Source organism: Neltuma alba, unplaced genomic scaffold, assembly GCF_004799145.2.
Source record: "Neltuma alba isolate B1F8T4 unplaced genomic scaffold, ASM479914v2 tig00010840_pilon, whole genome shotgun sequence".
Lineage (NCBI taxonomy): Eukaryota > Viridiplantae > Streptophyta > Magnoliopsida > Fabales > Fabaceae > Neltuma > Neltuma alba.
In genome coordinates, this window is record NW_021635638.1 from 81,416 (window position 1) to 93,868 (window position 12,453).

The window sequence follows — 12,453 nt, forward strand, 5'->3', positions numbered from 1 at the left end:
ATGTTGGGTAGCATTGAAAGCTTTTTTGTTGGCAAAATCTCTTTCCACAAGAAGTCCCAATTTTTTTTTGTGTGGAACAAATACAAACATTGCAATAATTTGAATCAGATGGACTTAAAGAATAGTATAATTTCAAAAAAGACACTACTACAAATTTTGTAATATATGACATTCAATACTTGATGGTTAAATAAATGACAGTCAAATATTATGGGATGGCGATGAGATAAACTATTCCTTGATAGTTGTTTTACTAACCGTCAGATATTTTAGAAGAATAAAACATTTGACAGTTATATAAGAAAACTGTCAAATAATCTTTTTATTCTAAATTTGTCTAATAACACTTGATTAATTAATCAATTTTCAAGATCCTTCTCCTCTTGTTTCCCGGATACATTTTCTTGAACCCTCTCAATCATCACTCTTGCCCCCATTCCCTTTTCCTTCGTTTCTTTTTCACTCAACCTTTCTTGCCATCAGATCTCATCATTTCTTGATGGGTCTCCTTGCCACTGCCATCACTAGTTCTTTCTCAACTTTAGCTTCTTTTGTTTCTTTCCCAGGATTTGCTTTCACTCAGTTGCAAGTCACCATTCCACCTTTGTCTTCTCTTTATTCCTCTCCATTCTTCATTTGCATTCCTCTTGTTAGACATTAGGCCCAAGTCCGCTCTTGATGAGCCAGACTACTTGATCTAAGAGAAGAGAATCCCTCAGATCAAGAAAATCAATCATAAATCAGAAGCAATTAATGATTGATTATGGAATATTCAATCAAGCATTATGTACTTGATTGATTGGAGAGAAATCAATCAGATATTAATTGTCAATTGTAAAATCAAAATATTATCCTGTAATAAATGAGGAAGATTACACTTTCCTCAAATAAGGGCCATCCTGATCCTATAAATAGAAGGTGCCGCCACCCATTCTCTTCGTCCCAACTATTAAGTTTTCCAGTGTTCTCTTCTCCTCTCTGCATCTACTGTGACATTCTTATCAAGACTCTAGTAGTCAAGATATTGAGAGAGCTCGGAACTGACCCGGTAAGTTTCTTTTCTCTATTTATATTATTTCCTTCACCTCTCCAAGCCCTAGTAGTCTTCTCGTGCATCTACGCTAGACTCCTCCTCCCTCTCATCGGTGTTTTGGTCTTCATTCTCGCCAATGATTCACTCTAAACCATCCCCTTTGAAAACATCCAAAGGCGTTTATTGGCTATTATGACAAAAGGAATTATGCAGATAAATTTTTTACACCTACTTCTAATTCTTCTTATATTTATCATTTTCTATTATGAGATTTCGACTTTGGATGTTTTCTTATTTAGATTCTAGATTTCATATACCAGATGAGGTTCATCTCTCCCCGTCACTCCTCTCTATTAGCTATTATGACAAAAGGAATTATGCAGATAAATTTTTTACACCTACTTCTAATTCTTCTTATATTTATCATTTTCTATTACGAGATTTCGACTTTGGATGTTTTCTTATTTAGATTCTAGATTTCATATGCCAGATCTGTAATTTTTATTCACTATGAAGGTCTATTTGTTGGGTAAATTCAGAATGAATTGTTGAATTAGATATATTATAATATTGATAAATCGAAAGACTAAATTATTTTGAGACTGAATATTAGCTTCTCACCTTCCCAAAATATTTAAAAAAAAAAAAAAGATCTCTACAAGACTTGTAAATTTGATTCTCCACTGCATTAATGGTGGTTTTTGGAGCCAACTTCTGAAATGTGTTGTCACTGCTGTTGATCATTGTAAATTGGATTATTTGAATTGTCAACCATGATTTCTACAACATTGATTTCCAATAATTAATGCCTTACATGTGTACGTGCGAAGAGAACTCATTTAGCATACTTGTTTATTTACTCATCCTGCAAATTTCAGTCCATTTTCAAGACAAATTTTTCGCCTAGGATGATCTATATCTCTTTCTTATCATTCTCTAGTAGTATGCTCAGTAACTTGATGATAACAGGTCAAGATAAGAGAAAGAGGAACTGACTGGGGCTGGGGGGTTATGGTCACTGCTGTTAAGAAACCTTCTGGTGGTGGTTATACAGTCGATACTTTACTTCATTGCTCACCTGGTTCAACTGAGAATAGTTCACGGCCAAAACTTTGTCCGCCCTGTCCTGGGGAGAAAGGTGAAATGCAAGTGGTGAGTTGGCATTTGATATAGTAACATTACATTTCTGTTTCTTTCTGTAACTCACTCCATGCATCTGGTAATTTTTGTTACTTACCCTTGATCACTTCTTTTTGCGTTAGTTACCTGTTCAATTACCCTTAATTTCTGCCCTTAGCAAATTGAGGATTTCCATACCTCCTGATCTATGACCCTTGGATAGTAAGACAAAACACCAACCCTTAGTAAATTTCTGTCCTTAGTAATGTGGGGTTTACAATTACATGCATGGATTGATTGAGCTGAATAACATTAGTTTTTAAACACATTACGAGGTTGATGTTTGTTTTCCATGCTGGCTTATTTTTCCTTTATCCATTTGGAAAATTTAGTTCAAATATCAGAAATTTTGTGGAAAATGCCATTAGTGTTGGATCTTTTGTGGATGAAAGCATCAGCTATAGTACCGGTGCTTCTGAATGCTACATGGCTGTCTAGATGGAACTTCCTTGATTGGCACCTGTCTGTTAACCAGAAATTTATTGATTGTCTTTATTGGTGTCTCTGTTCGCCCTCTATTCTTTACCCCTTACTTCCTTTTCGTTTTGTCCTTTTGCTCTTGCCATTATATCCCCAAGACATAAGCATTCGTCCCCCTCTTGAATAGGTGGTTGTATAGGTGACAGCAATATCCCCCTCTTGAATAGATGATTGTATAGGTGACTGCAATATCCCGGCAATGCCACTCTTCTGTACGATATTTCATCGGTATTTATCTTGGTAATGCAAACTTAAAGGATAGAAGATCAGCAGATACATACATATATAGATAGATGCACACGATTGGATAAGTGAGTTCTTGTTCTGGTGAAGAAATCACTTCACATTCTTAGACAGTCAAGATGGTAAATAAGCATTTTTTTAATGCCTCATTTCTACAGTTAATATTTACTTAAATGAACATTGGATAAGTGTTAGCTTATCTCATTAGTTAAATACTTAAATTATAGTTGTAAGCTATCTAGTTGGTCAGTTTAGTTTTTATAGTCAGCCTTTATATATGTAATTGTGTACTCTATCTGTGTATACCTCAACGCATCATAAATAAAAGGGAAAATCACAAATAATGACCCCCCAAATTACCAAAATTACGCAGAGGTCACCTAAGTAAGCCAAATTACCATGAGGAACCCAGTCCTATATTGCAAATATGAAATCTTGGTGAAATGTCTGAAATGCCGCTAAGCCAGATGACAAGTTGACTGTAGAAAATGAAAAGTTCACTTTAGCGAATGACAACTTCAGTAGACCAAATCACAACTTGGTTGAAAGTATATCAAATGAGAAGTTGACTATAGGAGACAACAAGTTTATTTTAGCCAATGACAACTTTAGTAGACCAAATCACAACTTGGCTGAGAGGCATTTCAGACATTTCACCAAGATTTTATATTTGCAATATGAGACTGGGTCCTTCGTGGTAATTTTTCTTATCTAGGTGACCTCTGCATAATTTTAGTAATTCAGGAGTCTTTATTTGTCATTTTCCCTAAAAAAAATGAGATCTTTTTTTCTCCTAATCACTTTGTTTTCCCTTGCAGTCTTCTCAGTACAATTAATATTTATCTTGATGTTTACCTCTTTTAGGGAGTTTGAGGCAACAAAAGGGGCATCATTCACTACTTTCATAGTGAATATTGCCGCTATGAATGTTTATGCAAAGAGTGGAACTTGGAATATGGTGCATGATCAAAAACCAATTTTTTTGAATTTTTTATTTATAGAATTTCTTTTAGTATTCAAAAGATTTATAAGACAATGTTCTTTTGCATAGGGAGTAATCAAATGATTAATTTCTTTCAAATTGTATGATGTTCATGGATAATGCATTGGATTGTGAATTCTATGAATATAATTTTTTATTTAATAATATTCTCTTATTATTATTTAATAATTATATTATACTACTATATCATAATAAATATTAATAGAAAAGAATATACGAAAATAATTATATAAAATTAAAATAAATATCTTATTTGATGGTTATTAACAAAGAACTGTCAAATAAAGTGACTTTATTTGACAGTTATTTAAAAAACAAAACCATCAAAATATTTGATGTTTATTAACAAAGAACCGTCAAATATTAATATATATTGAAATCTTTTGAAGATTATTGGTTTTTTTGGTTTTTTATATTATATATTAATTATTAATGGGGAGTTTTTTTTTTTTTTTACTAGCGAAGTAACTGTCTTATTTTGTTAAAAGTTTGATTCCTAAGGTCAAATTTGATAAATTAAGTGATTTATAGTTCTTTTGGAATGATTATAGGTATTTTTGCGCAAGAAATTTGTTTGTGGTATCAAGCGCACATTTGAAAAAATCTTATAGACATACTTGCACCTTCACTCTTTTTTATTCAAACCCTCTAAACCACATTAGCATCTATGTCATCATTCAATCAAACAGTCAACATCATGAAATTTTTATATGTATTTTTACACTCAAGGTTTATTTATTACGCTAGATTCATATTTAGTAAAGATTTATAAGCATATTTGCACCTTAACTCGAGGCTTAAGTACCAGCTCTCTCATAAAGGGAAAAAATGATGGACGTGATTGTAACGGAGACGTACATGCGAAAATAGAGGTATGGAATTGTTCAACTCTTTTGGTCTTCATCTTGCCAAAAGTAAAAGTCGTTAGTATTTGAATTGAACTATTAGGAGAGATCTCTGCACTGTTTGAGGAAAATATCTAAGGCGTTTAGGTGAACATTCATGGAATCAGTAAAACTCATCTCATTTAAACCCGTCAGAGATTTAAATAGTTTAGATTTAATCTTTTTAATTAATTACTTTTATATAGCAAAAATTATTTTTTTAAAAAAATGATAGTTAAGAGATCATTTTTATTTCAGAATCTATACCCATTAAAATAATTATTTTAAGAAATAAATAAAGAAATTAAATCTGGATTTTTTAGATCTCATTTTGATAGTCCAAAAGAGATAAGCTCTGAGTGCTCATCTTTAAGATGAGCATTTAAACTCTTTCCCGTATTCATAGTTTTATGTCTACCATTTTAACTCTAAATATTAAAAAGGATGTAATATTGCCACTATTAAACATAAATTATTTTTAACGTTAGTTAGTTAAACAATTACCCCCAAAAAAAAAAAAGAAACTATAAATAAGTATCTTAAAAAAATTATATCAATTAAGTTCCAAAAATTACAATTAAATTCCAAGTGACTGATGTTATTTCTTACTCTTTGTATATGTGTGTATAGTAAAATAATGGATATATATATATATATATATATATGTTCACCTAGCTCTAGATATTTTTCTCAAACAGTGCAAAGATATTTTTCTGGAATTTTATTCAGACCTCAACAACAATGCCAAAAGTCTCATGGGGAAGAAAAAAGACCAACGACTTTTAGCTTTGGCCCCATCAAAATACGAGAAAAGTCTTCACAGTTCCATACCGAAATTTTCGGATGTGTCTCTATCTCAATGTTACCATCATTTTCCGGGACACGTTTCCTTGCTCAGCGGGAGATGAGCACTGATGACTCATCACCCAATACGCACCATTTCATTAAGCAAAGAGTATCACGTATATATTTCCAAACCAAGTCGCTTCTTTGATTAAAACAAAAAAAAAAAAAAACCAAGTCGCTTCTGCTGTGCTCCTAGGCGAATATTATTTCGGCCCAAATTGTACTGATAACTTAGAAACCTCCCAAATAATACTGCGTTGCTACCTTGGGAATTTTACTTTGGATGTATTCTTTGCTTCTATTCTTTAATCTCGTTGAGAAAACAAAACCATCTAAACCCACTTTAAATTTCAGTTATATATAATAACAACAACAAGAAGAAGCTGCATATGACCCCATTTTAATATATATGAAAATATATATCAATAAAATTGTTAGAAAACGCAAAAATGATGGAAGATAAGAATCCTTTGATGTCTTCTTCTCGCAAAGGTTTGAAATTCGATACCTTCTTCAATCTGAAATTTTTTCTGCACCGAAATTTAGTTTTTCTCCAATTTTCAATGGCACCAAGTGTGTTAATTCTTTTTCTCTTGTGACGGCTAGCACGGCAAAATTTTTTCCCAAAGAGCACAATAGAAGTTATGTGATTTGGGAATATATAGGTTATACTCTTTGCTTAATGAAACAGTACACACTGGGAGATGAGTCATTAGTGTTCATCTCCCACTGAACAGGGAAACGCGCTCCTCGTTTTTCCCATGATGGCCATCGCATTAAATTGTAAAAGTCTCTCTGCAAATTGGTCAAGCATCATGTTAGATTTTTTTTTTTTCAAGTCTTGATTTCTCTAAAGACACGTAAAATAGGCCTAATTCCTGCATTGCTAAGAAAGTCGTATAATTTTCATTTACTTTGGGGGGGGGGCCTCAAAGCCTTACTACATTCGCAAAGTAGTCTTAATTACATGCCCTTCGTGACTCTTTAACAATCTGGACCCGCAAACTAACGTTGTTCAGCAGGACTGGACTACACAAACAAAAGGAACTTAATGCAAACAGTCCTATACATTTTGGACAACTCACCTAACCAATATACTCCTAAATATAATACTTATTTATCATATTTATCAATTTTTTTAAATTATCTCTATAGATACTCCCTCAATCATAAGCAAGTAGAAGAAGAAAGGAGGATATTAGGATAGATGATTATGGTGTTTTAAAAAAAAACATGTCATATTTCTTATAATTAATTAACTTACCTAACTTCTTTAATCTAATCAAATTAGTTAAATAGGTTTTATATTAAGGATCAGAGGCGTGTCTGACATGTTTAGAGGTCCTATAAACATCTGTGTCCTTTTAACTCAGCTACAGTATAACCGACTTGACAAATTTAGCCCCAGCTTTATCCCTTGCTCCGTTACCACCATGAAGCCTTATTCTGCGAAAGCCCTAGTTCTGATAAATGTTCCATTGTTTCTTCTATTGGTGCTTCATTCTTCTTGTCATTCCCTTCATAGAATAACCCCAAGCCGGTCCCTCAAAGATGGCGATGCTTTGCTCTCAGATGGAGGAACCTATGCCCTCGGTTTTTCACCCCGAGCAACAATTCAAGAAAGCGCTACGTTGGAATATGGTTTGCAAGATCCTCTAAACCAGTTGTTGTGTGGGTTGTTAATAGACAGACTCCTCTCAATAATACTTCTGGAGTTTTGTCGATTGATGTCCATGGAAACATCGTTCTCGTTTACAATGATACTGATGTATATAGAAATACCCCCATTTGGTCTTCCAATGTTTCTTTCTCATCTTTTAGTGATCACACCTTTGCCGAGCTTCAGGACACTGGAAACTTGGTTTTAATCAGGAATAAAGGGAGGCCAATATGGCAGAGTTTTGACTACCCTGGTGACACACGATTCCGTTCATGAAAATTGGGGTGGACCTGAGAACTGGTTTTAATTGGTCCATGACATCATGGAAATCCCCAGACGACCCAGCAATGGGGGACGTGACTCACATAATCGACCCAATAGGTTATCCTCAACTGTTCTCACTTAAAAATGGAGCTCCATTTTGGCGAGGCGGGTCTTGGACGGGTTAGAGATTTAGTGGAATTGCACAAATGACGCACAACTTCATCTTCAACGTCACTTATATTGACAATGCCAATGAAGTTAGCACTGTGACCCGAGTCATGGACCCTTCAGTATTCTTAATAACGGTGCTAGACAACACTGGCCATGTGACACAAACCATTTGGCGAGCTAAGGAGAATAATTGGTTCTAAGTTTGGTATGGTCCGACAGAGGACTGTGACCACTATCGTTGGTGCGGGTCGAATAGTAAGTGTGACCCATATAATATGAACAAGTTTGAGTGTGTGCGCTTGCCGGGATTCGAACCCATGAACCCATATGAGTGGAATATGAGAAATGGGTCAAGTGGGTGTGTGAGGAAGAAGAGTGTGTCCACGTGTCGTGCGGTGAGGGGTTTGTGAAAGTGGCACATGTGAAGGTGCCAGATACATCAAAGGCACGTGTGGATAAGAGCGAGAGTATGAACTTGAAAAGTTGTGAGGAAAAGTGCCTGAGGGGTTGTTCGTGCGTAGCGTATGCGAATGCGGATGAGGTCAGAGAAAGTGGGTGTTTGACATGGCATGCTGACATGGAAGACATCAGAACATTCGAAAATGTGGGCCGAGATTTGTATGTGCGTGTGGATGCAAATGAATTGGGTAGATTCTTCACTTTCACTTCTTTTATGTTTTTCTTATTAACAGTACAAAATTTAAAGCCAAAAAGAACTTCTAAATAATATAGATGTAATTTGTGTATTTGTGATCATATTATTAAATTCTACTAAAACCACAAAATTCATAAAATAATTTATTTATTTTTGAAATATGCCCCGTTCTCTAAAATTTTTGTTCATTTAATTAATATTGATTAATTTTTTTAATTTTAAGAGATTGTTTAATGAGAATAGTATTTTATTTTTTTAATTATAAAATTTATTTTGGTCATTGTATACCATTTTATAACATGCAGGCTGATGACTATTTATATTGATGATATATTAGCCAAAAATCATCATTGATAATGATTATATTTGCAAGTGATCAAATTGAGAGACAATTATATGGGAGGGACAAATTGGGAAGATAAATAGTCGGAAGTATGAGATCTGGGGCCTTTAATGTGTCTTCCTCTAATATCTGTTGTGATGTCCCAGCCTCCCAACCTTTAATGTGCCTCAAAATTTTAGAGTTTTTTTCCTTTGAAAAATAATAAAAATTTTAAAAGTGCACTATTTTTTTACTCAAGATATCATTATGCAGTAATTTTATGTAAAATTGAATCATCAAAAGAAAAATTAAAAGAAAATATTTGCAAAATTAGCATCATAATAGACAATAAAGAGTATCAGAGGAATGCACATTTGAGGCCTCAAGCCCGAAGCTGAATGTTTTAGGCACAAATTCAAAATAAAGACGCGTCTTTATCCAAACCTATGTATAGATGGATCTTTAAATCTACTTACTGGGATGGTCTATTGTAAGAAGTATCATTTTCCCACACTAGTAAATGTACATTCATTTAACCTCTCTCAAAAGTATCATGATAATTCATTTTGGGGGGGGGGGGATTTTAAGGTTATATTACTTGTTTGAACTTAAATTCCTCTTTGGTGTATTATTGTTTGCAGCTAGATATGAAAGGAAGCATTATGGTTATTTTGTTTGGCAAATATTCATAATTATTTCTATTTTCTTGATAACATTCCCGGTCATCTCTTTCTTATGTTGGTTTGTAATAAAGAACAGGAATCAAGGTAAGCTTTATTTCCATCATTTCCCCAACAAAATGTTGTTGAGTTGATACAATCTATACACTGCACTAAACTTACTTGAAGATTTGTCTTTTTAATCTACAGTGGTGATTAATTGGCTGTATTACAACTCATCTCTTACATCTATTTTTTCACTTTTTATTTCACACGGCAAAAAGAATGCACGGAGAATATTTTTTTGATGGAGAAGACAATCTCAATTTAACTCTATTTGACCTAAAGGACATAATTGAGGCAACAAACAATTTCGCAGATGCTAATATGCTTGGAAAAGGTGGCTTTGGTTCAGTATATAAGGTAGATGTTCTATGTATAAATAGTCTGAAATTTCATAAATTGGATTAACATTGTTTTCAATGCCATTAGCTTATTATTTATAGTAGTGGTTTCATACAATAAAGATAAAATGCATACATTCATGAATTAAATTATGGATTTTGACATCAGGGTCTACTTAAAGATGGAATGGAAATAGCAGTTAAGAGGCTATCAAAGTATTCTGGACAAGGCATCGAAGAATTCAGGAATGAGGTTACTTTAATTGCAAAGCTCCAACATAGAAATCTTGTAAGGATCTTAGGTTGTTGCATAGATGGAGAAGAGAAGATGTTGATATATGAATATTTTCCAAACAAAAGCTTGGACTCCTTCATATTTGGTGTGTCTTCTTCTCATTTAATTTGTCTATGAAGGATTTCGGGCATACCTGGAGTCTGCAATGTAATCAGGTTGCCACGCGGAGGTCCGATCACGGTGATGGAGTCGAATCTGATAGACACGGCAAATGCACGGGAGGGAGAGTTTTTCAGAGAGGGAGGGAGCAGAAGTCGTGCAGAGTAGAAGGGAAAACTAACGTGGCTTCTAAAAAACTGATCATTCAGTTATTATGTTAAATCCACGTGTTGTTTCAAAATCAAAAAAAACCGTCTCTGCGTAACTGTTCCCTCCTTTTTGCATATTATGTAAAAAGGCTAAAATTACAAATAGGGACCCATATGTTTTATAATTTACATCAGGACCCCAAATGATACTGGGCTTGGGTCCAATCCACCAAGGGTGGACTGGCCCATTTTCCTACAGTCTACATATATAAGATTTTGTCAAAATTTACAATTGTTGAAAATGAGAGAATTCATCAAGCGATATTCTTTACTTCTAATAGTTTATCTCTTTTATCTCGATCAGGCGAAAAAGTTACAATTAGATTAGAGGAAAAGATTTTACATCATTTGTGGAGTTGCAAGAGGAATTTTATACCTTCATCAAGACTCAAGATTAAGAATAATTTAGAGACCTAAAGGCTAGTAATGTCTTGTTAGATCTTGCAATGAATCCTAAAATTGCAGATTTCAGTATGGCAAGAATATTCGGTGGTGACCAAATTGAGGCAAACACAAACCGTGTTATTGGAACTTAGTAAGTACTCTATAGCTCATATCACTTCAGTTCTCTAGCACTGCATTGCACGTACACATGCCTAGTTTCCACAAGTTCGAAAAAGACTAGTAACACTAAAAGCTACGCTTTGAAGTAGTACTTCGTTGGGAATGATTTTCTACATATATTCAATATCTGTACATAAATAATGTAAATTTTAATGCTTGAAAATCCATTTTTCTTAGTCAAATAACACTTCAAACACGAGCTAGATAGGGTTGTGATTTATTCCGGCCCATTCAAATTCAAGGTCAATATATTCATATGACAAAATATGCTAGAAATAATAAAAAAACAATTCATGCTATAAAACTAAGTATCTCTGGTCAAAATGATTATTGACAAATTTCATTAATAGTTTGTAGTAGTTATATGTCACCAGAATACGTAATGGAAGGAATTTTTTCAACAAAATCAGATGCGTATAGTTTTGGAGTTTTACTTTTGGAGATTGTTACAAGCAGAAAGAATAGTGTTCATTATGATAACATTACTTCTACTTTGATTGGACATGTAAATACAGATAATGAACAACTTGAGTTGAGTTTGCTCTTTTCTAATAGTCCGCTTACTTAATGAATTCAATCCTTTCAGATTTGGAATCTTTGGAGAGAAAGCAGAGCTATGGAGATTATTGATCCATCGTTAATAGGTGATCCTTGCCCTGAACATGAAGTTCTCAAATGCATTCATATTGGGCTTTTATGTGCGCAAGAATATCCAACAGATAGGCCTACCATGTCCGAAGTTGTTTTCATGTTGGATAATGACTCAACTCTTCCTCCTCCAAAGCAACCAGCATTTCTTTTCAACAAAACTAATTGTGATGATTCAAATCCGTCAATCAGCTAAGGATAATAATGCATATATGTTTTTGCATTGAAGTCAAGTGTGAATCGCAATGATGCATATATATTTTTTAATTGCGGTCACAAAATAAATGATGTTTAAAACTTGCTGAGTTATCAAAGCTTGGTTTTAGTTGTTAATTACTAGCAGTATTGGATATCTTCTTCCGTGTAACATTTTGGTGCCATACATGTACGGCATAGCCCCCAAATTAATTGTCCTTGAAATTTAGGGTTATAAAGCTGGACATAACCTCAAAATTAATTGAACAAAATTTTTCGTGTTAATTACACAATTTGCTTTGAAAATTCTATGCACGAGAGGTAATTAATAAGGGTAAAATTTCAAATATTTACTACATTTTTAATATCTATAAAAAAGACACATTGTCAATATAAAAATAATAATAAAAAGAGTTAAGGTGTAAATTTATCCAAAAAGTTTTAACTAAAAAGCACTGGATATTAGAAAGTTCTTTTGGCTTCAATTTCACCTTAGAAGTTTTCAAATCATAGCAATTTCATCCCAGCCATTATCCAGATTAAATTTGACTACTGGCTGGCTCAATACACTAAGTTAGCAAGTTCTTATAGTTTCACCTGATCTTTAATCATGTCTCTAAATTTCTTTATTCATTCTATA

The 12,453-nt window shown here is 33.6% G+C and overlaps 1 pseudogene; it reads left to right on the plus strand.

Moving 5' to 3' along the window:
- Positions 1-862: 862 nt before the first annotated feature.
- Positions 863-11,814, plus strand: LOC114759396 (G-type lectin S-receptor-like serine/threonine-protein kinase At1g11410; annotated as a pseudogene).
- Positions 11,815-12,453: the final 639 nt, after the last annotated feature.